This window comes from Lissotriton helveticus, chromosome 7 (genome assembly GCF_964261635.1).
Source record: "Lissotriton helveticus chromosome 7, aLisHel1.1, whole genome shotgun sequence".
Lineage (NCBI taxonomy): Eukaryota > Metazoa > Chordata > Amphibia > Caudata > Salamandridae > Lissotriton > Lissotriton helveticus.
The window spans coordinates 55,261,549-55,284,285 of NC_136068.1; the positions used below are offsets into that span (position 1 = coordinate 55,261,549).

Here is a 22,737-nt window from a genome sequence, read left to right on the forward strand (position 1 = left end):
GAACATAGGATCACAGAGAAACTGCGACAAGAATAACAAGGTGCAAATACACCGTAACAAGATCTCTAATCTTTTGTTAGTTCCACGGGTGAACAGTTACTGTAAAATGCACACAAAAAATGTGCTGCAATTTCTAATACAACACAAACAGTACGATAGGTGAAGGTTTTTCATAGTTGGTCTGAGATCATGTTCCATAAGTTCTTGCACATGGGTTACGGGAACCCCCTGAGGCAGTAACATCACTAGAAAGGAGAATGGCTGTTTGGGAACCACATTCAATTTAGAGGCGCAGAAGATGCAAAGGATCTGATATGTATGTAGATATGATTAGTAAAAATACAAATACAAAAATGAGAGTTTTACTAAAGAAACGCGGAGGATTACAAAAAACAATGGCTGAATTTCGGATGAGTCAGTTGTTGGTGGTGCGGACTCATGAGGAACATTTTTTTTTTAAACAAATAAGATATTTTGTTTTACATTAAAATGGTCTCATATCTTTTTTAAGGAGTTAGCTGTGATGGTGCCTGGGTTGGGATAGTGGCAACAAACAGGACACACCAGCTGGTTTTGCCAGTGCTTAGGTCTGCATGCTTGGTTTGTTTTAGTATTTTATGTATTGCTGGGTCTCTTTCCAAGACACTTTACGTTTCCAAGAATGCAGTGATATATAAACCAAGAACTGGCTTCAGAGTGTAGCAAGCACCTTGTACAAAGTATTTAACTAGCATTCATAGACTTCAACAGCAGGAAAGGGCCACTGTGCCCATGTTCAAAATGACCCCACGTGGTGTGCCACACAGAGACTTTCCTGGGTCTCTTTAGACCCATCACACTTTCAACAGGAATGGATGTAAGTGGATACACACACATGCCACGTTTGTTGGTGGGTGAAGATTGTGTTCCCTAAATCTACATTTCTAGTTAAAATGAATGCAAATGTAGATCTATAAATTCTTTGTCGAGGGGTGCATGTAACAACAGCTAGTGTAAAGAGTGTGAGAGGATGCGGCTTAACCGATGTGGCTTAACAGCTACAGAGGTGACATTGAAGCTGGGGAACCAGGTTTGAGTCTGGCAGGAGGTTCAAGCATACTGTGATTCTGGGCAAATCACTTAATCTCCCCGTGCTTAAAATGAATGTGTCCTTGTGTAAGGAAATCGGTGTTCATGTGAAGCGCTCCAATACATTTCGGGTCGAGTTTGTGCTTTATATAAAACTTCTAAAAAAGAAAACTGCAACAAAAAAATAACATCACTAGAGGGATAGTGGATCTTTGGGGAGTAGCAGAACTTCCTTCCGCAAGAAGGATAAGAGGAGAAAGAAGTAAAAGAGACAAATAAGATTGTTTAAATATTTTATTAACTCGAAGCTGTAGTAGCACTCCTGCCTAGGTCTGGGCAAGCAACAGCTTTAATTGTTTCACTTCCAAAGCTAATGTGTCTAGAGAAAAAAAACGGTGAAAAATCAGACTCCCCTCATGTTGACATAAGGTTGTCGGATTGTTTGAAGCAACAGGTTGTGGTAAATATAAATAAAAAAATCTTGACATTATAGATTGTTTTCTTTTTTTGCATGAATTGGTCGACTCCTATTTGCTACTTCATGTTTTGGACCATGGGCCATCAGAAACTACGATGAGCTAGGTAGTGTTTAATAAGATTTAAATAAAATGTACACTCATGAATGGTCATGTTAAAATATAGTTAAGAAGCTGAACTATGCACTACAGCAGTATTTTACAAGAAGGCGCACTACACAAATAAAAAGGAAAAAAAAACAACAACAATATGAAGGCTAAAGAAGATACTTAGGGTACAGGCTATTGCCTTAACCCCTTCGATGCTCATGACGGAACCGTTCCGTCATGAGCCGGTAGGCTCATTAGAACCTTCAGCACAGCGCAGGAATCTGCGCCGCGCTGAAGGGGTTAAAGAGAAGGTTTTAGTTTTGTGTGCCTTACCCTGACACAAACAAAAATAGAATAGTCTTCAAATGAGTTCCAGGCTCCCAAAAAAGAGATAGTCTTACGCATTTAGCCTGTATATTGGAGAGGATGCTGCGGTGGCAAATATTCATATAAACACTAGACAGAAAACATGTTGCCAAACCGGTTTAGCAGGACAGCAACAGGATTGCTGTGCACTCAAAGGGGAGGGCACAGATCCTAGTTCACTGTTTTCCCAGGTGATGCTTTTGGCTTCGGCTTCCTTCACAGTAAGTTATTTGCCAAGACCTAAAAGAGGTGTGCTTGTTCGGGTTTTCACGGGTGATTTTCCTGCTCTTAGTGTACCCTATGAAGTGGGGATCATTGGTCCTGCAAGTGATGCAAACGTATTACTCCCAGTGGGTGCCAAGCTGGTCAGACTGCCAACCAAAACTCCTGCATCATATCGATCAGTAAAAAAAACAAGCATTTGCAATGCAATAGGTCTCGCATTTATGTGATTTTAAGCTATTGGCATTGTAAACGAGAAAGGCTTTTATTTAAGTTTTAAAAACAAAAAAAACAAAATTAAATAAAAGGCACTGTTACTTGCAATGTCAATAGCTCAAACTCACGTAAATGTGAGACCTATTGCATTGCAAATGCTTGTTTTAAATGAAATCGTGAATTGGTCACTCAGCAAGTTGGAAGTTACAGTCTGTGTTCCAGAGTCGCTACCCGTCTCCTGCTCAGAGAGTGGTGCATTGCATTATCGATATAGCATCCTCACACGTGTTGTGTGCACGAAGCGCTGTTTGGCACTTCATTTGGTGTCTTTTAGAGGAATGGCTGACTGAGCATATATTGCAATTTCTGCATTGTTCAAGAATGGGTACCATTGGCCGCCTGTGCCATAGGAGCCACTATCTAAATATGGTGTCCCTCCAGCTCACACATAGATAGGAAACCTGACTGACTGCTCATGTGCGCAAGGCCTAATATTATTTAATGCATATACTTATGTTCATAGAAATGCATTGGACAAGTGTACCTGTGTGGCGGTTGTACAAACAAGCCAATGATGCTGTATAATGCCCCCCTTCACTCCCATCCAGACACGGGTACCTATATACACACATTTAAGGGCTGGAAGTGGCACCACGTGCCGGGTGGGTTCTCCATAATCAGTAGCCTGTGCACCACGTGCCGGGGTGGGGGTGTTCTCCCTCATTATTCGCCAGTGCACTGAGGCCATGATACGACTGCAGAGGGGCAGGGGAGCGAGGGAGATGGGGACGCAAGAGATGTGGATAGCACGCAGTGAGTAGGAATGCGTGCAGCACCAGAGAGGAGGTAACGGCGCAGCAAGGCGCAGGCTCAGCGCCTCCTCTTCTTAGTACGAGGGCAGATCCCACAGCCAGAGAGGAAGCGGAGGTGGGGGACAGGGCGGGGCCTCCATTGATAACGAGACAACAGGTTAATGAGAGCGGCTCAGTCCGCCCGTGTTGTGAAAGGGCTGCGAGTGATTGCAAATTTGTTTGTGTGCATGTTTTTGGATTTGAAATTAGCTTGGGTGAGCTGGACACTGATTAGCGCCCTTCCAGCTCCAGCAACATCGTATGGCAGTGATACAGTCACATCTTAAAGCCTGCTCAGCGACTGACTCAGCAGTCTCTCCCCTTCAGCTTAACAAGAAGGGATGATGTAGTGCCTAGGAAGGCCCGCCCTGTGGTCTGCTTGTGAGAGAAAATAATTAAATAAACAAGCGCGATCGAAGCGGACCGCGCTGAAAATAAAAGCAGACTGCATTAGTGAGGTGAAACGCTACCTTTTGGCCGCATGGCAAAATAATAAAAATTAAACAAACAAGCACGGCCGAAGTGGGCCGCGCTGAAAATAAAAATAAAAGAGTGCTTACCGACTTATGAAGGAGACCGTGTAACTCCACAAGTAAAAGATCAAGCCCTGATGGGCGGTCCCAAAAGGAGACAGGGCGGTAACAAGGAGGGACTAAGAAGCCTCATTATCAATCGGAAGCCAGCGTTTACCATGGAGGATGACGCCAGCCAATGAAAAGTATGGGCGGGGCTTCCACACCACAACTAAAAAAATACCTTAATGCAGCATGTCTCGCAAAGCGAGCAGTGCATACGCTGCAACGCCAGGCGAGACCTAAAAAAACACAGTCAGTGGGAAGTAAGACCAGTGACCATCTTAGAGGTGGTACATCTTATAATCAAATATGTACCGAGGTAACGAAAGAGCAACCCCTTCAGGGACCGTAGAAAACATACATGGGCAACGCCAATAAGTCTGCCTCATTTTAGCAGTATGTGTTTTTTGATGCAACTGTTGTGCGTTATTGGGTGATAGGTATGGAGGCTGCCACTTGACAAGTACGTATTACTTGTGTCGATGTTAAAAAATAAAAAATTAAAATAAAAAAAAGAGAAAAGCAAAAGCATTCTTTTTACATATGTTAAAATAGAGCATAACTCCGCATTATATCCCAAGTGGCACTTTCAGCTCAACAGGAACAAGAAAAGAGTTTAGTGTGCTTCAAATGCCAAATCCACTCAAATAGACTCAAAATATGCCAGCGAAATATTGCATATGTCACCCTTCCAAAGGTAAACATTACATTAAATATCCTCAACTAAAACGTCATCACTCAAAGACACTATCAAAGGATTTCAACTGTCTTGTCTCCTTTCTGGTGAAGACCGGTTCAGTGCCACGGACTAAATCAGTCCAAAATCATACTCCTGGGTAACCTCCCTCTATATTTTTTACCAAACATTACCTAGAACACGGGTACACCATGGGCAGCAACATTAAAAGTTTATCTAAAACAAAGATGTTCAAGAAGGCAGCAGCATTAACTGTGCCAAGGCGGACACACACACATCCAGCCCCTCCGCCTGCAGAAGTCAGGTAGCAGTGAGTGTACAATTCATCACATACTGCAAAAGAACAGTACATGCAATATGATTAAGACTAAAAGCTACCATTAAAAGGTGTGTGAGCCTGTATATGTAAGACTGTGTGGGATGGGACTTCTTTATGCAAGAGTGTGTGTTATAGAATAATGGTGTGTGTGTCACGGTACATGTTCTGCTGTGTATATGGTTACATTATTGTGGGTGTGTTGAGATAAGTGTGCATTGTGCTGTGTGAATTATATGATGGGTGTTAGTTAAGTTGGCTGTGTGTTATGGTTTGTGAAGCAGTGTGAGCATGTCACATGCTTGGAGCATCCAAGGGGCATATGTAATGGTAAGTGAGTAATGCTTCAGAATGTGTTCCTTGCTCTGCTTGAAGCATTTTTAATTCCCCTGGACTAGGATCACAATTGTAAATGCCTGCAAGTAATTAAATAAACGATGTGATTACTAATTATCTTGGAGAGATGCCCACGTGCTTCGCATGATAACGCCATGTTCAGAGAGAGGGTACGCACACGACGTTATTTTCAACTTTTGCTTTGAATGGCGGAAGGCGAAAAAAGAGCGATTGCACAGCTTTGCTGTGGTTTGGCCTGCTGTAACATACTCGAATGAATCAGGAGAGATCTCCCCAGTCTCAACAAGAATCATTTCTTACCAAGCAGGCTGCCATAATAAAGCGAGAAAAAAACAGTAATGTATACTTAGGAGCTACTCACATGACACACTTGAGTCATCTGCAGTGTTTTCATTTTTAATGTACTCTTGCACTTCTTCTAAGTGAGTCGTTTCGAAACCCCAGTGCAATCCAGATATAAACAATAGCTTGTGACAAACAAGAGCTTCACCTGGCCTTCCCTTCAGTGAGGATCACATGTGGCACTCATGTGGACCACCGCCCAAAAGGTTAGGGTTTTGTTCAGCAGGACATTACATCTGCAGCTTGTAAGACCTGCGCCGGCAGCCTCGTTTGCAAGCTGCACATTCAGCCATTGATATGGAACCGGTTAAGGCAGTGGTTTCCAAAACTTTTTCGACCTGGGGCTCCCTTGACCCATTAGCCATTAGCCATTGCCCGTGGCTCCCCCACTGGTACTTTTTTTGAAGGGTGGGGTGGATGTAAGCTCGGCCTCAGGAGTACTTGCATTTTGCTCCCTGAAAATAATTGGATGAAGCTGATAAAGGCATTCTAATCATATACGCAGGGTGTTTCGTATTACTAAGGCGGTGCCTCTAATAAAATATTCCTAGTTGCACTTCTTTGCCATGCCATGCCTTTTTTAGAGTACCCTCTCAAATGTGTTTATCCTACACCGACAAAGTACAAATACAACGAGGGAAATACACATAACACCCATCTGTTCTCACAAATGTGTATTGAATTTAATAACTACTGTCCTATCAGAGTCAAAGCACATCTTTCAATAGTCTCATCCAGGACCACCCTGCTGCTCTTCAGTAAGGAGCAGTTTCATGAATTAGAAAAGAGAAAACAGAAAAATAAATGTGGGAAAAGCAGATGAACAGCAAAGTCACTGCAAAGTAGATGGAGGAATCAAACACACATGGCCGAGTGAACATCGAAAGGAGATATGTTTGCACGCTCAAAGTATGGCAAAGTGCGCACAGTGAAATAGACAAAATATTCACTGCTTACTGAATACGTTCACACTTTCCCAAAACTGCTATAAACTCATGCAATAAAAGGTAAGAGGTGCCTACAAGGGAATTCATTTAAAACAGACTTATATTGGTAAACGATTATTTAGAGGGTTAGTCCTTGCAGAACAAACACCAAAGTGTCATTAGACAACATCAATCAATGAAATTTGTTAGCATAGACAACAAGGGAGAACCTAATATTTTGAATATATACATTTTTATGTATAGTAAGCAGTATAAAAGGAGTACAAACAAATGAAATCAATCAGCAAAAAGTCATGGAAAGAAGTAAAATCAAATTAGCCTAGCAGTACATGACAAACAACTATTCCAACTTAATCATGGGCAACAAATCTCAAAATAAGAATATGTGTCGCTCTGGAGTAACAACATTTCCTAGGAATAGAAGGTGGAGTCGACGTTTCGATCTTTGCGGCATCAGACCATCTTCAGGATGGTAATTGAAGCTGAGAACAAAGACTTTTCTGGTGTATGGCAAAACCAGCCTAAAACCAAGTGCTTAATTTATCAATCAATCAATCAATCAATCAAGGACATTTATAGAGCGCACTACCTACCCGGAGGGTCTCAAGGCGCTTGGGGGGGGGGGGGGGTGCTGCTACTGCTCGAACAGCCAGGTCTTGAGCTTCTTCCTGAAGGAGAGGTGGTCTTGGGTCAGGCGCACGTCGGTCGGGAGGGAGTTCCAGGTCTTGGCGGCCAGGTGGGAGAAGGACCTTCCTCCTGTTGTCGTTCTTCGGATGCGGGGGACGGCGGCGAGGGCGTGACTGGCTGATCGGAGGTGGCGTTTGGGAGTGTAGAAGTTGATGCGGTTGTTGAGGTAGCTCGGGCCTTGATCGTGTAGGGCTTTGTGTGCGTGGGTGAGGAGATGGAAGGTGATTCTCTTGTTGACGGGGAGCCAGTGCAGGTCTCTCAGATGTCCGGAGATGTGGCTGCGTCGGGGGATGTCGAGGATGAGTCTGGCTGAGGCGTTCTGGATCCGCTGGAGTCTCTTCTGGAGCTTGGCGGTGGTTTCGGCGTAGAGGGCGTTGCCGTAGTCCAGTCGGCTGGTGACGAGGGCCTGGGTGACCGTCTTCCTGGTCTCGATGGGGATCCACCGGAAGATCTTCCGTAGCATGCGCAGGATGTTGAAGCATGACGAGGAGACGGCGTTGACTTGTCTGGTCATGGAGAGGGAGGAGTCCAGGATGAAGCCCAGGTTGCGTGCGTGGTCTGTCGGTGTGGGTGCGGTGCCCAGGGCGGGGGGCCACCAGGAGTCGTCCCAGGCGGAGGGCGAGGAGCCCAGGATGAGGACTTCCGTCTTGTCTGAGTTCAGTTTCAGGCGGCTGGTCGTCATCCACTCGGCTACATCTTTCATTCCTTCGTGAAGGTTGGCTCTGGCAGCGGCGGGGTCGTTGGTCAGAGAGAGGATCAGCTGGGTGTCATCGGCGTAGGAGATGATGTTCAGGTTGTGTTGGCGTGCGATGGGCGCGAGGGGGCTCATGTAGACGTTGAAGAGGGTGGGGCTCAGCGAGGATCCTTGAGGGACGCCGCAGATGACTTCGGTGGCCTCTGACTTGTACGGTGGTAGGCGGACTCTCTGTGTTCTTCCGTCGAGGAAGGAGACGATCCATTCCAATGCCTTCTCCTGAATTCCGACGTTGCTGAGGCGCTGCACTAGGGTGCGGTGGCAGACAGTGTCGAATGCCGCGGAGAGGTCTAGGAGGATGAGGGCCGCTGTTTCTCCGTTGTCCATCAGGGCTCGGATGTCATCGGTGGCAGCGATGAGGGCGGTCTCGGTGCTGTGGTTGGCTCGGAAGCCAGACTGTGAGGGGTCGAGGGATCCATTCGTCTCGAGGAAGGCGGCCAGCTGTTTGTTGACGGTCTTCTCGATGACTTTGGCTGGAAACGGGAGGAGCGAGATGGGGCGATAATTCTTGAGTTCGGTGGGGTCCGCTGTTGGTTTCTTTAGTAGAGCGCTGAGTTCGGCGTGCTTCCAGCTCTCCGGGAAGGTGGCGGTGTCGAAGGAGGTGTTGATGATGTCCCGCAGGTGGGGTGCGATGACAGCGTCGGCCTTGTTGAAGACGTGGTGAGGGCAGGGGTCGGTCGGAGATCCGGAGTGGATGGAGTTCATCATGCGGACGGTGTCATCGGTGCTGATCGGAGTCCAGGCGCGGAGGGTGGTGGTGGGCGGCGTTGCTGCGGTCGTTGTGTGCGATGGTTGAATGCTGAAGCAGTTGTGTATGTCCGCGATCTTGTTGTGGAAGTAGGAGGCGAGGGAGTTGCAGAGGTCTTGCGATGGGGTGATGTCGTTGTTTCCGGCGTTGGGGTTGGAGAGCTCTTTCACGATGTTGAAGAGTTCCTTGCAGTTGTGTGCGTTGTTGTCCAGCCGGTCCTTGAATGCAGTTTTCTTGGTGGCGCGGATCAGTTGGTGGTGCTTCCGGGTGGCAAGCTTGAGGGTCACAGCTGGGCATTGAGCGCTACAGTATAGGAAAAGGGTTTTCCTTGTTTTTGTTATTTGTAGAGACGTCCGTGTCAAACAGGGAACTGTCTTCTGTATGTGGTATAAAATACACAATCTTGCTTGAATAAGAAGCATAACCTGGAAACTGACGTTTGTACAAGGATCCAAACACCACGTACATCTTGTACGAAAGAGAACAACTTTAAGTGCAAGGGCAGGAGCAAAGTGTTATATCTTGTGAACTTAACTATGCATCTTCCCTGGTGCACTGGCCCTTGCTGTTCAGCCAATGTGAATGTGCTGTATGGAATGTTGGAGTGGTGGTGATGCAACGGAATGTCTGGGTGCCTCCGAGGTGTGGAGTGTCAATTGGAGTATGGGCTGTGCAGCAGTGAGGCTGCTCCTGGTGGGGCTATTTTAGGGGCCATCTTTAGCTACCCTCATGGCTATTCTAAGGACTAAACTAAGAGCCTACTTTTCATATGCTAATCTGTAACTAAAACCAATAATGTCATCTTCAAAACAACTACACTCTGGCTATCAGACTTTCATTACAATGTTTTGGCGACGATTTGGAGGCAGAGCCATGCGCGTAAACTGGTGTAATTACTGAAGATTGAACGTCTGATGAACCTAAGAACGCTAAGAAATATGATTTCAGACAGTAGAAGAACACCCTTCTTCCCCACCAGTGTCCTCTACATTGGACGGCCCACCCAGTGCGTGCTTCTGTTATTTACGTGACTTGTTTTTCACGTGAATGGAGACAACCTGCAGTGCACTGAGCTGGACCAGAAACATTGTGTTTTGGAAGGATTGGTCAATGCTTGAATGAGTTTGTTTAAAGGAGACGGCAGCATCAAGTATTCGGTTGCCAAATAACCGGCAGCGTGCTAAGAATTTTAGTTTCATATATGGGAACTGGCAGGTGCGAGGACTGTCAGCTTTTCAACTCGATTGTCTCTGTGGGAAACCAGCGGTTATAAACTTTCAGGGTTGAACTTTGAAAAATGGTTGTGGGACCACCAACATTCATGTGATATACTTCAGCAGAAGGATTAAGCTAAGCTGGTGAGCTACGTTTTGTGGATGTCTAGCCCAAACTGTGCTGAGGCGTGTGTGGGTCTCTGTGCCGTTACAGTTGGGGGGGCATTTGAATGAACAGCGAGGCTGCCATCTGGGGTGGAGCATGTGTTCCTCATGCCACTGCGTTTGTACGGCAATTGTATGGGCTGCAAGGCTGCCATGATAGGCGGAGTGCATGTCCACTGTAATATGATGCAACTTTTTTAATTTCCCACGTGGACTGGTGCATGCACTTCTGGAGTGTGTGAGAGGCAGTGAAGCAGCGGTATTTAAATTAGTGCAGCTGCATGGCAAGGCATAGTCAGCGGGATTATATATTGTAACAGGAGCATGCGCGGGTGGGACGCCACACACTTGTGATAGGCTGTCTTTGTCATGTCATCGCCAAAAACTGGAATAAGTCCTTGATCGAATTGGTGGACACACTGGAGGCCTTCTGGCAGCATTGTTGAAAAATTACGCTGCTTTGTAACCCGGATGCGATGAATGGAGAATATCCTCTTCAATCCTAGTGTTCTGCTGTATACATGCTACTGCCGGAATGCATTTCTACCTGTGAATGCTGGTAAAACCGCACTTATTACCCAGAATTCAACTTGGCTAGTTCAGCAGTTTTCTGGACTAGTAATGTTGCATGCCAATTCGAGTGAGATATCGCTCACAGGAGAATTTTAGTGTCACAATTGGATACAGTCCTGTTTCTTCAAGACATGTTTGTTGCTCCTGTTTTCTATTTTTTTTATTTATTTTTGGTCATGATACATTTACCACCCAATATTATGCTGTTGTATGCAATATTTCAGGTCTTAATCTCAACATTGTTTTCCTCAATAATATGCTTACTGTACCATGGATTCTTGGGTGCAGAGTTCCTGTGTGTGTGTGTGTGATTTCCTGCGTTGTTTGAGAGCGTGCAAGGCGTATGGCTTGGAAGGTATTTTTTTAGTTTTTTTTTTTATCATCTACACTTTCTTAAGATTCCCTATCCGAGTGGGAATGTGGTGGTGAAGATACCTTGTGATAATTAGGGGTGGAGTGTTCCTGTGCGGGGCGATATTTACTGTGTTTCTGCTGTGATGGTTTATTTACAGTGTAGGTGTAATTTCCTACTGAGCACACGTTTCCTTTGCGCTGGTGTCGCTACCGAGGTACTGTGGTGACATATTAATTTCCCTGTGTGGAAAATTCTTTCTGGTGTGCAAGTTCTCTTTACATGGCAGTCGCCACTTATTTTACTGACATGTTGCATTGCTATGTTCCTACATTTTACACCAAATGCCCTTACAGGAGGGATGACTGTATGGGGTGGAAGTCACCCATTTGTACATTTTATACTAAATGTCTTTACATGAGGGATGACTGTGTGGGGTGGAAGTCACCAGTTTCTACGTTTTACACTAGAAGGCCTTACATGAGGGCTGACTCAATAGGGTGGTAGTCACCCGTTTCTACGTTATACACTAGATGCCCTTGCTTGGGGATATTTGTGTGAGGATGAGCGCTCTGTGATTGAGTATTTGACTTGGAGAGTTTCTAAAACAAATGATGAGTGTTTTCTACTGTTGGTGTGCCGTGCTGTGTTATGCCACCTGTCATGCTTGTCTGGCCAGCTGGTGTGGTTTGTGGTGGTAATAAGAACGGCCTTGTTTCTTTGTATTTTGTAAGGTGATGTAGAACTGATAGAGTTCTTACTCAGTCTATTTTCTAGCAACTTCCAATTTTAAAGTAAATGTTTTATAACCAGCTTGCATCTGCTATATTTTTGTGTGTTCTATTAAGGGGGAAGTTGTGTTACATTGGGTGTATTGTCACTATGCATGTTCCCTCGTGTAAATGCTGAATTCCATCTTGCATTCATATATTTTTATGTGTTTTACAAAGGGGGAGGATGTGTTATATCTTGTGTACTTATCAATGCATCTTCCCTGGTGCTTTAGCCCTTGCTGTTCAGCCAATATATGTTGTGTGGAATATTGGAGTGGTGGTAATGCATTGGAATGGGTGGATGCCTGTGAGGTGGGGAGTGACAATTGGAGTATTGGCTGAGAAGCAGGGAGGCTGCTCCTGGTGGGGCCATTCTAGGGGCCATCATTAGATATACTCATGGCTATTCTAATGACTAAACCAATATACTAATCTGTAACTAATGCCAATAAAGCATCTTCAATAAACTACACCTTGGCTACCAGACTTTCATTACAACACAAACAAAAGAAATCAGCAGACGAAGGTAACAGCAAAACAGAGCACGAGGGAGAAGCTCACATGGGCGAGACAGGGATGTGGAATACCTATAGCCTGACGCCCAGGACATATTGTTTGGGGTCAGGGGCAACACGTTTGTATGTTTTTATAAGCATTTTGTCCTTGGGACAACTAGGCCCAACCCCCTTTGGCTGCCAGTTTACAGTACTACATTATGGATCAGGGAAGGGCATTGTCTGCCGTTAAGGTAATATTTGTATCCATGTGTTAATGCTGTTCAGACTTGTTTTTATGGTTCATTAATGCAAAGCCTTTATTATTAGGGGGAGTGCTCCAATGAAATATTGTTAGCTCCGACTGCATTACTGATATTGGTTCCAGTACAAAAATGTGCACACAAGTTTTCAAAGTTTAGCAATATGAGTCTATGTATAATGCTGACAGAATGCTCTCTGATAAGATGCAAATATTTGCAAAAGCTTGTAAGCAAGATTGAGGATTATTTGCTTTCAAAATAAAATGTTCACAAAAAAATGCAAGTAGGAAAAAACACTTAGCTAAAGTACTGTAACAGTTTAGTTATTTCTTTGCAGCATGATTTAGTAAAATGTTATGTTGTATGCTAGTATTTCCCAAAAATATTCATAATATAAAATAAGTGTAACCAGTTTCAATAAGATTATGTGTGGGAGCTGCTGGGCCCTCACCATTATAACAAACACAGGCAAAAGCAAAATACATTTTGGTCTCAAAAAGCACACATTACTACAGTAGTTCCTGGCACTGAGCAAAGCTACTTTGTGTGCCGATATGCTACTTGAGAAAGAGCAGAATGCAGTTGCTCACAGTGAAGCCAATCGATAGACCGAGAGAGAGAGAGAGACAGCATTTTAATAAACACAAAAGGTCATGGTTAAAGACAGACCTAAAAAGGGACCCAATTAAAGAAAGTATCAAAAGTGCACCCATGGTATATGTCCTTGCGCTAAGTGCAGATATATGGCTTTCATGAATTCACAAGAATTTACAGAAGTAGACCAAGAAATTGTACTCCTAGAAAAAATGTGTGAACTGCATTTAAGCATGAGCAAATATACATGTGCAGATTTGCTCATGCAAAAATCTGAGTACCTGCAAGTTCACTTTCTGTCCAACCCTGGAAGTTTTACATCTGTCATTGTCTGGAGTAAATTTTCAACCTTTCTCAGTATAGGAAAAGATTAGAGAAAAGTTGCTGAAAAACCTTAAAACATGCAAGTTAGTAAGTTTGCACAGAATCAAAATGGCATTCCAACCCTGGAACTATTGCTTACCACTAAGTACCTATCAAAGCAATGTAAGGACACTTATAAGCGCGGTAAACATACAGGATTCAAACTATCATTTGTTATGGTAGCGCTGGCTAACTGAGTTGAAATCAGGCACCTTAATGGGTCCCTACAGGTAGCATCACAGGATTCTTACTCAAGTTAGGACTACCAAGCATGTGCGTGTCAACGGGCATGCTTTCAACAATGTTCATGGAGAAGAAACCACTGAAACGCGAGGCCTTGTGTCTTCCAATATGTACCCCTGCGAATAAAACAAATAGGCCTGGGTCTTCAGCTCAATATGAACCATAGAGAATAAAAGAACTGATATAGAAATCCCTTGCAATTCTAATCTTTAATAACATATGTTTCCTGTTTGTGGCAGACTCCTTTTTAGGTTTCGACCTGGCGAAAAGCTGCGCCGCGCAGCTTTTCGGCGCAGGTCGAAATCTTTTGAGTTACACTGTGTGCTTTAGTTCAGCCTCTCTCTTCCATTGGCTAGCTCCATAAATGGAGGCTAGCCATTGGAAGAGAGAGGCGTCTGTCATTCACCGAGGCGATTGGTGGGCGTTCCGTAGAATTTTTCCCTTTTGCCTACGTCATGCTGCGGTGGGCGTGTTTATTTATTTTTTTTTCTCGGCAATGCGGCCGCCATTTTTTCGTGGAGCTGGGGCGGACAGGTCGATCCTACATCCTGAAACATCAAGGGTGGTCTGCTCGTCTGTCTTGCCCAACAGCTGGAGACTTGTTCTGTCCAGAGATGCACTTATTTTATTATGTTTTATCCTTGTCGTAGTCTGCGAAAAAAGACATATGATTTTGTGAATAGTGTTAGTTTGTGGCACTCCTGTAACCCTGTTGGGTACTGTGACATACGCGGAAGATGAGGGAGGGCGTTTTAGGTTGATTGTGCGAACTGAAGTCCTCTAATTTTACCTTTCATTTGAAAAGATGTGATGGGTTAGCGGCCGTGCTTTTTTGCCCTGCACAGCCCGTAATGCAGAGCCAGACTGATTTCCTAGAGGCTGTATGGACTTTGATGACAGTAGGTGGTGGCGTAGACGTTGTTTTAGACTCTTTAAGCATGTTAAGCTGTTCAGCACAGTTGAATACTCTGTGCAACCGAACACTGAGCGACGTCACTCCTTTCATCCCTGTGGCACCTTATATTTGCTGATGGACACACAGCGACTTAGCTTTTCTATATTGAAGCGGGGGTTTGAGCTCAATTGCGAACGCAAACAGTGCTTGGTGTAAGCATCTTTAAATTTCAGGTCGTGTCTCGTATGCTTTAAACTAACTTCCTTTCAGATTTAGGCTCAGTTAAATATTTTTCTGCCTTATGGACAGACTGGAAACCCCCTTAATAGCCATTCGGTAAGTGGCCGTTGGACTACTTAATATAATAAAGATCACATGGCCTAATTCCAGGCATTTTAACAATTCTGAATGCGTTTGTTTTTCTTCACTTCCTCCATGAGAGTAGGCACTGGAGCCGCATTGCCTATTCTGCTGAGCTGTGTTTTAACTCCGTGGAGTTTGGCGAAGAAAAGTGATTTCTGCCTGTTAATATAAAGGATCTTAATTCCGGATTGACCAGATGAATTTATACAGCTGCCTAAGTCTGTAATTGCAGTGCAGAGTGCAGAGTGCAAAGTGAGAGTGCAGAGTAGAGAGTGCAGAGTAGAGAGTGCAGAGTAGAGAGTGCAGAGTGCAGAGTAGAGAGTGCAGAGTAGAGAGTGCAGAGTAGAGAGTGCAGAGTGCAGAGTAGAGAGTGCAGAGTGCAGAGTAGAGAGTGCAGAGTGCAGAGTGCAGAGTGCAGAGTGCAGAGTGCAAGGGAGTGCAGAGTGCAAGGGAGTGCAGAGTGCTAGGGAGTGCAGAGTGCTAGGGGGTGCAGAGTGCAAGGGAGTGCAGAGTGCAAGGGAGTGCAGAGTGCAAGGGAGTGCAGAGTGCAAGGGAGTGCAGAGTGCAAGGGAGTGCAGAGTGCAAGGGAGTGCAGAGTGCAAGGGAGTGCAGAGTGCAAGGGAGTGCAGAGTGCAAGGGAGTGCAGAGTGCAAGGGAGTGCAGAGTGCAAGGGAGTGCAGAGTGCAAGGGAGTGCAGAGTGCAAGGGAGTGCAGAGTGCAAGGGAGTGCAGAGTGCAAGGGAGTGCAGAGTGCAAGGGAGTGCAGAGTGCAAGGGAGTGCAGAGTGCAAGGGAGTGCAGAGTGCAAGGGAGTGCAGAGTGCAAGGGAGTGCAGAGTGCAAGGGAGTGCAGAGTGCAAGGGAGTGCAGAGTGACTAGGGAGTGCAGAGTGACTAGGGAGTGCAGAGTGACTAGGGAGTGCAGAGTGACTAGGGAGTGCAGAGTGACTAGGGAGTGCAGAGTGACTAGGGAGTGCAGAGTGACTAGGGAGTGCAGAGTGCAGAGTGCTAGGGAGTGCAGAGTGCTAGGGAGTGCAGAGTGCTAGGGAGTGCAGAGTGCTAGGGAGTGCAGAGTGCTAGGGAGTGCAGAGTGCTAGGGAGTGCAGAGTGCTAGGGAGTGCAGAGTGCTAGGGAGGGCAGAGTGCTAGGGAGGGCAGAGTGCTAGGGAGGGCAGAGTGCTAGGGAGGGCAGAGTGCTAGGGAGGGCAGAGTGCTAGGGAGTGCAGAGGGAGTGCAGAGTGCTAGGGAGTGCAGAGGGAGTGCAGAGTGCTAGGGAGTGCAGAGGGAGTGCAGAGTGCTAGGGAGTACAAGGGAGTGCAGAGTGCTAGGGAGTGCAGAGTGCTAGGGAGTACAAGGGAGTGCAGAGTGCTAGGGAGTGCAGAGTGCTAGGGAGTGCAGAGTGCTAGGGAGTGCAGAGTGCTAGGGAGTACAAGGGAGTGCAGAGTGCTAGGGAGTGCAGAGTGCTAGGGAGTACAAGGGAGTGCAGAGTGCTAGGGAGTGCAGAGTGCTAGGGAGTACAGAGTGCTAGGGAGTGCAGAGTGCTAGGGAGTGCAGAGTGCTAGGGAGTGCAGAGTGCTAGGGAGTGCAGAGTGCTAGGGAGTGCAGAGTGCTAGGGAGTGCAGTGCTAGGGAGTGCAGAGTGCTAGGGAGTGCTAGGGAGTGCAGAGTGCTAGGGAGTGCTAGAGAGTGCAGAGTGCTAGGGAGTGCAGAGTGCTAGGGAGTGCAGAGTGCTAGGGAGTGCAGAGTGCTAGGGAGTGCAGAGTGCTAGGGAGTGCAGAGTGCTAGGGAGTGCAGAGTGCTAGGGAGTGCAGAGTGCTAGGGGGTGCAGAGTGCTAGGGGGTGCAGAGTGCTAGGGGGTGCAGAGTGCTAGGGGGTGCAGAGTGCTAGGGGGTGCAGAGTGCTAGGGGGTGCAGAGTGCTAGGGGGTGCAGAGTGCTAGGGGGTGCAGAGTGCTAGGGGGTGCAGAGTGCTAGGGGGTGCAGAGTGCTAGGGGGTGCAGAGTGCTAGGGAGTGCAGAGTGCTAGGGAGTGCAGAGTGCTAGGGAGTGCAGAGTGCTAGGGAGTGCAGAGTGCTAGGGAGTGCAGAGTGCAAGGGAGTGCAGAGTGCAAGGGAGTGCAGAGTGCAAGGGAGTGCAGAGTGCAAGGGAGTGCAGAGTGCAAGGGAGTGCAGAGTGCAAGGGAGTGCAGAGTGACTAGGGAGTGCAGAGTGACTAGGGAGTGCAGAGTGACTAGGGAGTGCAGAGTGACTAGGGAGTGCAGAGTGACTAGGGAGTGCAGAGTGACTAGGGAGTGCAGAGTGACTAGGGAGTGCAGAGTGACTAGGGAGTGCAGAGTGACTAGGGAGTGCAGAGTGACTAGGGAGTGCAGAGTGACTAGGGAGTGCAGAGTGACTAGGGAGTGCAGAGTGACTAGGGAGTGCAGAGTGCAGAGTGCTAGGGAGTGCAGAGTGCTAGGGAGTGCAGAGTGCTAGGGAGTGCAGAGTGCTAGGGAGGGCAGAGTGCTAGGGAGGGCAGAGTGCTAGGGAGGGCAGAGTGCTAGGGAGGGCAGAGTGCTAGGGAGGGCAGAGTGCTAGGGAGGGCAGAGTGCTAGGGAGGGCAGAGTGCTAGGGAGGGCAGAGTGCTAGGGAGGGCAGAGTGCTAGGGAGGGCAGAGTGCTAGGGAGGGCAGAGTGCTAGGGAGGGCAGAGTGCTAGGGAGTGCAGAGTGCTAGGGAGTGCAGAGTGCTAGGGAGTGCAGAGTGCTAGGGAGTGCAGAGTGCTAGGGAGTGCAGAGTGCTAGGGAGTGCAGAGTGCTAGGGAGTGCAGAGTGCTAGGGAGTGCAGAGTGCTAGGGAGTGCAGAGTGCTAGGGGGTGCAGAGTGCTAGGGGGTGCAGAGTGCTAGGGAGTGCGAGGGTGTACAAGGGAGTGCAGAGTGCTAGGGAGTGCAGAGTGCTAGGGAGTGCAGAGTGCTAGGGAGTGCAGAGTGCTAGGGAGTGCAGAGTGCTAGGGAGTGCAGAGTGCTAGGGAGTGCAGAGTGCTTGGGAGTGCAGAGTGCTAGGGAGTGCAGAGTGCTAGGGAGTGCAGAGTGCTAGGGAGTGCAGAGTGCTAGAGAGTGCAGGTGCTAGAGAGTGCAGGTGCTAGGGAGTGCAGAGTGCTAGGGAGTGCAGAGTGCTAGGGAGTGCAGAGTGCTAGGGAGTGCAGAGTGCTAGGGAGTGCTAGGGAGTGCAGAGTGCTAGGGAGTGCAGAGTGCTAGGGAGTGCAGAGTGCTAGGGAGTGCAGAGTGCTAGGGAGTGCAGAGTGCTAGGGAGTGCAGAGTGCTAGGGAGTGCAGAGTGCTAGGGAGTGCAGAGTGCTAGGGAGTACAAGGGAGTGTAGAGTGCTATGGAGTGCAGGGTGCTAGGGAGTGCAGAGTGCCAGGGAGTGCGAGGGAGTACAAGGGAGTGCAGAGTGCTAGGGAGTGCAGAGTGCTAGGGAGTGCAGAGTGCTAGGGAGTGCAGAGTGCTAGGGAGTGCAGAGTGCTAGGGAGTGCAGAGTGCTAGGGAGTGCAGAGTGCTAGGGAGTGCAGAGTGCTAGGGAGTGCTAGGGAGTGCAGAGTGCTAGGGAGTGCAGAGTGCTAGGGAGTGCAGAGTGCTAGGGAGTGCAGAGTGCTAGGGAGTACAAGGGAGTGCAGAGTGCTAGGGAGTGCAGGGTGACTAGGGAGTGCAGAGTGGCTAGGGAGTGCAGAGTGACTAGGGAGTGCTAGGGAGTGCAGGGTGACTGCAGAGATTACGCTAATAGCAATGTAAATGACAATGCCATTTATCTGTTTTCAAAACCAACACATAAATACAAATTTTGTCATTTACAATGCCAATAGGTCTAACTTTTCCAAAGGCGAAACCATTGCATTGTAAATGCTTGTTTTATAGTTAATATTGAACAAAATCATGAACGAGGAGTGCTTATTCCTAAAATAGAGGACACGCAGAGTAAATTCAACAGATCCTCACCTGCTTTTGGAGCTCCAGGTGGGCGTCAGCTTCACAGGGGGATCTATGAATGACGACTACCTGGCGTCCGCAAGGTGGGCGGTAAATGCAATGGAGGGGTCTACAACTAGTGTACATGGCGGTGCTTTAAATGGGCCGCTTCTCACCAGCACTTCTGAATTTTCTGTGAGTAGCGAACTTCTCCTTGGCCGAGGAGAGGTACCGGTACTCATGAGGCGTGTCTTCGTGCAGCCCTCTGACAATCGAGCACCAGTCTTCTCATATACCACACTGCTGGCTCATTTGTATTAATTCGGAGCTGCGCTGGAGTTTGGAAGTGGCCAGTGTCACACTGTGATTGAAGGCTCAGGTTCCAATCGGGCCCTGTGAGGTCAATCACGCGGTGGGTATGCGATGCAGAACCTGCTGACAGCCACGCCTGGGGAACTACTGGAATTGTTTATGCAGGGTGCCGTGTCTGCCACCAGGTGGTTGTTATAGGTGGGGTATAGTGGCAGTGAAGGACAGTGGATGAGAATCGAGGCACAAGAGTGCGTCCATGGGTGGAGGTAAGAGTTTGTAGAGACAAATTTATTGAATGCCATCTGTGTATGCTATGCTTGTATGGCACTGTTTGAGTGCTTGCATGCCTGAGCATTGTTTGTTGTCTGCAGTGCCTACAGTAGCTGGTAAATAGCTTTCGGCACCACGGACAAGCCTCAGCATAGCCTGAGCTGTCCATGAAGCGCACGTGCCAGGTTTACGTTTTCAGTCCCCCGGGACTCCCTAGTGTGGATCTGCCTTGGTCTGTAGAGTGGCCCCACTTATCAACATGAGTGCACTTGGTTTGAAGAGGCCATTCTTTCTTGGGTTAATGGGTGACTGACTCTGGAAGAAAGGATATGACTTTAGCGCAAAAAGACGCATTCGGGAAAATATGTGCCAGCTAGGAACGGCTGGGTGAGGTCTGTTGGCTGGCAGTGTGACAGTGGGTATAAATGTAGTTAACCACTTCCCCAAAATGTTAAGGAAAATACCTTGTGCAAACCAAATGAGTTTTGTGCGCATCTAAAGTGGTGCTGTAAATGGAAAAAAAGTACTTCAGGATCCCATAACATGGGGGTCAAAATGTGGCAGCAGAAACGGTGTATAAATATTTTTAAACACTCTCCCACAAAGAGACTGGAAACAAGGACAAAACAGACCATAAATGTGTTCTGGCATACTTAATTGGTCACAAACCTGCTGCATTTTAAAATATCTAGAGTGATTAAGGCACCTGCTGCAGAGACATTGGTGTGCACAACAATTTTAAGGGGTTGATAACAATAACATAACTAGTGGCTCGTGCACTTACTCGAAAGATGTGTGTGTTTTGTCAACTCACAGTTTTAACCCACCATAAAGTAGCACAGAGGTTTAATGTGTCTGCTGCAAAGCACAACTTGTACATGGATATTACAGATTTTATGTACACGTCTGCTTTTTTCACAGAGATAGTTTTGTTATTTACAGTTCATAAAGGACAATTCACTCCATAGCCTTTATATTGTACAGTGACCCCTACTCAATCAATCACTTTCCCGACCAAGAATGATCTGGTCCTTTTTTGGTATTAAGAAAAAAGTACATTCTTACAGAAACCCCAGCATCACTTCTTTGACAAAGTACCGGGATATGTATTTTTATAGAAATTGTAGAATCCAATAAACAGACTCTGTTTTTAGCCTATTAGCGCGGGTTAATCAACAAAATTGACACTTTTAATGAAATGCCTTATTCAAAAAATGCAGTTGTTGGTGTTGCCTTTACAAACAAGACGTTGTAACTACCCCAAACATCCATTCATCAATCTTAGATTAACAAAAGATTGTGAAACAAAACAAAAATAATCTAAACTTTGTATGCAAGTCCCTGATGCCAGTTCATAGATCACATTACTATATTTAAAGGATTAACCTGCCTCTCGAAGGCTTCGTTTTATTACACCGAACATATGAGAAGCAAACATGTTAAATAGTTGGGCCTGCTGTTAAACAAGATGAGATCACAGTGTTCGATTTGCAAAGTTTGTTTTTCTTAAAATTCTCACGCTACTGAATACTGTGCAGAATATAAAACATCACAATGGCTTTTGTGTGGTATATGAAGAGCATATACGTGTAAGGACAATAATAATACATTATATTCTAGTTATAATACATTATATTCTAGTTATACAAGAAAGGTCTAAGTAGGCATCATGCACACTTTCACAACAATAAAACCTTCCTCCCATTAAATATGCACATCGTAACCCCGCCCCAGACCACTGATCAATTTAGGAGTACCTGCACTTGTTTTTTCCAATTTAAAGCACCGGTCGATGGAATGCCTCAAGCTGCAATAAAGTCTTTTACATAAAATAATAAATGCATCAAGGTCTGCACGAGTCACAGTGAAAAGAAAGAAGGAATCCAGAGTGAATCAGTTACTGCTGGAAGATAACATACCTGGAGACAGCCACCACCCAATACATTTTTTTTTTTAAATAAATGCCCAAGGCATGGTCTCGGATCAGAAGTGATCATGTCATCTGCCCTGGGGCTACAGAGAAAGAAATTGGCATCAAGGATGCCCCGAAACTCACCTTCTACAGACCGTCCCCCTCCTGGATTCTTCTGTGGCTCCCCCCGGAAAGCAGACCCAGCAGTGCTCAGAAACTGCTCACTTCCCCATCATGCCCATGCATCCCTTGCCCCTTCAGCAGCCTGTCCCTATGGTGTCACCGGAACTAGGAAGCTAGATCCGACAGAAGAGGGGCGGGATCAATTGTCGAGCCGTTCTGCGCCAATCGCTGCCCGAGATTCGCTCGCGGAGGTCACCCATGGGTTAACATGTGTGTCAATCCAACCCGTGGCGCCGGCTTTCTACCAGCAGGATTTCCCTGTTCACTCTGAAGGGTGATGGGCGGGGCTGTCACGAGGAGGCTGCTCACGGGACGTCCCGTGACACCGAAATGAGGAAGTGAGAGGAGCGTACGGGCAGTAAACAGGGCATGGCTGGTTGGAAGCCATCTTGGAACTGGATAGTGTATTCGTAGGTATTATTAAAAGGTAGTTCTTATGTGACATCTCAGGACTATATACACTATGGGGTTACGCCAGTGAACTAATACTGTATATTGCGCACTTATACAAACTAACAAGGTGTAAAAGCAATTAAATTCGTATAGCACAGAAGGGGACTTTCCATGACGCAGACGATAGAGAACGGCGACCGCAATTAATGAATCTGTCTGCGAACAGATGAAAGCGCACGCACCACTCTTTTTCATATTGAATAATCAGCATCAGTACCTATAATGTGATTTACTTTTCAATTGATGTACTTAGAGCAATATTTAGGCCGTAGCACGAGTACACCCAATATGGCGCCCATTACAGCAGTGGTCCCCTTTCTCTTACCCTCAGGTCTAATACAGATCTTTACTGTGTAAATATGTTACTGCTACCTGTGGGTAGTTTAGAGAACACAGTTCATGACTATAGCTGCCAAGGTTTAAAATTGCTATGTGTGACATTTTCATAATTTCAGTGTAATTAGGAGTGGCATTTCAACAACTATGAGTGACACTTTTTCCGCGAGGAAAATCAAGTCACAATCCAAGGTGAACAAGACCGGGCGAAGTTTAACTTTTATCCAAATAGGAAATCTACTAGCCTGTAGGCGGTATGTACATAGCTGGCAAGTTTTCAGACTGCTTATGAGTGAGATTTCCATGGTATGTGTACTTATGAATGACATTCTACTGTCCAA

At 46.5% G+C, this 22,737-nt stretch overlaps 1 protein-coding gene across 2 annotated transcripts in view; it reads right to left on the bottom strand.

The window, feature by feature from the left end:
- Positions 1-21,834, bottom strand: part of M6PR (mannose-6-phosphate receptor, cation dependent) — a 75,424-nt gene extending 53,590 nt beyond the window's left edge. Inside the window, exon 1 of one of the 2 annotated variants that reach the window (XR_013598417.1) lies at positions 21,569-21,728. The gene's annotated coding sequence lies outside the window, so the exon portion shown is untranslated. Of the gene's footprint in view, positions 1-21,568 lie in introns of both variants that reach the window. The other variant, XM_078651419.1, reaches the window with a different exon arrangement.
- Between the last annotated feature and the right edge of the window lie 903 nt (positions 21,835-22,737).